The sequence below is a fragment of the Lygodium microphyllum genome, chromosome 26, assembly GCF_053477565.2.
Source record: "Lygodium microphyllum isolate KBCC chromosome 26, Lygodium_microphyllum_v1.1.10, whole genome shotgun sequence".
NCBI classification, from domain to species: Eukaryota; Viridiplantae; Streptophyta; class Polypodiopsida; order Schizaeales; family Lygodiaceae; genus Lygodium; species Lygodium microphyllum.
In genome coordinates, this window is record NC_141160.1 from 132,321,066 (window position 1) to 132,324,091 (window position 3,026).

General features: G+C 41.4%; 1 pseudogene; it reads right to left on the minus strand.

The window, feature by feature from the left end:
• Positions 1–1,244: 1,244 nt before the first annotated feature.
• Positions 1,245–2,685, minus strand: LOC148013819 (apoptosis inhibitor 5-like protein API5 pseudogene; annotated as a pseudogene).
• Positions 2,686–3,026: the final 341 nt, after the last annotated feature.

The window sequence follows — 3,026 nt, forward strand, 5'->3', positions numbered from 1 at the left end:
GCAAAGTCGCGTCCACAGAGGACCTTGACAAATTTCAAGATTGAAGATCAATCATGTGAATAAGCAAGATGAGAAAATGATGCCAAGTAATAACTGTATTACTGCCAAGAAATTTACAAAATATAAGATGACTTCAAATCTGAACAGTCCACTGATTTTAGGCCACCCAATTTAATTCTGCTGCATTTGTAGATCCTACATCAAATTGTCCATGGTCAGACTGAAAACTTTGCTAACTACAATCCACTTCCGTGCTTTCTGGAAAGACAGCTTCTTGTAAGCGATTTTTAGCCAAAACAGTAAATTCAAGCATTAACACCTTGACCTCAAACACTGTGTGCAGGAATCTAGAATTCAAAGATACAACACTATCGTGATCTTCTTGGATTCAGGCTGTCTAGTAAGACCATAAAAGGTTTCTTGTGGAGGAAGCCAGAAATACAAAGGCACAAGCTTTCTCCTAAGCTGCCCTGTTATGATGGAGGTACAATATAGGAGATCTTAGTTCTACAAGTATCCAGCTGAGCTCCTGTGAGAAACAAACTAGGACTGATTCCTTGGCTGTATTGAATGGGGAAGAAACACTGGCAATCTGGTATACTGGATGCACATTCAAGACAAGATCATTACTATCTGTAAGCTTAAACTATCCGCTCCAGTTCTCTGGCATAGCCCAAAGTTTGATTGATCAATTATAAGGAAGATATTTCCTTGCACACTGTATCTTTCGCTTTCTGGAAATACACACAGCTATTGCGGACCTCCCACTCTGGTTAATCCTCTGCAACATAGGTTAGGAGTTCTTGATCTGAGGAGAACATCAACATCTTCTTTGCATCAGCAAGAGAGAGAAAGTCGTATGCCTTTTCAATGCACCCAGCTATCTCATCCTGCACAGTTTTTGCTAGAAGATCCATGAAATAGGCGTATGTTTCATGAGATTGCTCCAATTCAATAGCATAATTTATGCAAGGGTTATCTAACGTTTCAGAAGAAAGAAGCCCCAGCTCTGTGTGAAACTCTGCAATCTTGTTTCACCTTAATTTTTGTTACTTTTGTGTCCTGTGTGTGAACTCCTTCATCTTTAGCTCTATGTCTTGCAGACCACTACATATGGAACATTCGTGCAGCGCCTTTTGCTCTATCACTCCAGATGACCTCATCTTGCCTCTCCACCTACATGATAGCTTCAGTGACAACAAGAGTTCCTAGTCATTGCTTATTGATGTAATTCTCTTGGCCCGTCACAGAGACCTGTCGGGAACTCTCATCGACTCCTCCCTGCATCTCGCAGTTCTACCATCATCAATCCTACTTGAAGAAATTACTCTGTAATCTGTGCATCGAAGAATACCAGAGCGGCAACTCAAGAAAGGTAGTCCAAAAAGAGTCCTTGAACAACGGATGGTGAAAACAACTCCATCAAATTTCAACCAAGGGTGTGAAAGCCTCAATTGTGGCATCAGAACAGGCTCTCAGCCTTCAATTTTATTCTGTAAAAGTGCGTAACCCGCAACTTCCATAGCCCTTCACAGAGAGTACAATACGCAGGGGTTCAAATTGTTCTCAGAGCAGCATTTCAGTAATGAATAAGTTTGATAGATGAAGTAACTGCATCGAATTTCAGCCCTAAGGGTGTGAAAGCCTCAGACAGAACAACCTCCATGGCCTTTAAATTTATCACGTATAAGTGCTTCGAATAGATTTGAATGGATTTCTGCGCCTCCATAGCCTTCCCCAGAGAGCATTCCCCCCTGCTCTCTGTATAGCAGTTGCCTACTTTTTCCGTGCCTTCCGTAGCCGCTTTTTCTTTCCCCCCCCAAAAAGCCTCTTTTTCAAAATAGCCATCCGTGGCTTTGTTTTTTCCTTTCCCCAGGCCAAATTTGCCATTGGGAAGATGTTGATCTCCCTTGGCATTCAGGGTGACCAAATTCATTTCCCATAAAGTTTAGATAACCTTCTCCACCCAAGCTCATTGTAATCAATCGTATCATCTTATGCAGAGCAATATCAAAGCATGATAAGATCCTATCAATAGGATCTGGATCAAATGCGGTAAGCTGAAGATCTAAACCAGCCTGACCTTCTACAATCCCAAAAAGTTCCTGAACTTGTTCAACTGTAGCATTCTCACCATAAAGACTCAGACTTTTTATAAAGTCCATGAAGACTCTGAACTCTGCCCTCGTAAGACCAGGAAGAACCTTTTTTAAAGAATCAACTACAAATCTTTCCATCTCCCCTTGCGATTGAGATTGATCTTTGTTTGTTGTTTTAGTGCCTTGCAGAAGCTCTTGCTTCAAAGGAAAGACCTTCTCATTCAAGAAGGTAAGTACTCTTTGCCGAACTGTTTCATTAGAGCCTTGAAAGTGCTTAAACAAATTTGTCAATGACTCTTTCGTATCTTGCCGAATAACCATCATTAAAGCTTTCTGAATAGCATCTTTCTCCAAGCTTTCCTCTACAACCAGAAGATGACCCAGAAGATCAATTATTTTTGAGGTATTGTCAGGAGCATCTTTGCAAAGAAAGGGAAGGCCTCGGATTGCCTGGACTCTAATCTTCAGCAGCTTGAAAATCGAGGGAAGAAGCTGCCTCCCATCCTTTCATGTATATTAGCAGAGCATCAAATAATTGACTGCATCCATATCAGTTACTAGCCCAAAATACTGTCATATCCCCCATGTCAACATAGTCAAGGATAAGGGAACTCCAAGAATACTCATTGCGTTGTGGCAGGCAGTCAAACGTGTGCTGAACATCAAGCAAGCTCCCACATTTGGCATACAGATCCACCAGTGTACTTCGATCTGCATCTCTTTGAAACAGTTTAGTACTTCCTCACAAAGCCCATAGTTGGCATATCTTGAAATAAGTGTAGCCCATGAGACTACATCTCGAGTTACCAATCTATCAAAAACTCCCTGTTCTTCTACAAGCATGTCACATTTAGCGTACATGTCAACTAGAGCATTACGGATAAGTTCCTCTTGTACCAAACCCCTCTTCACTATATTACCCACGTA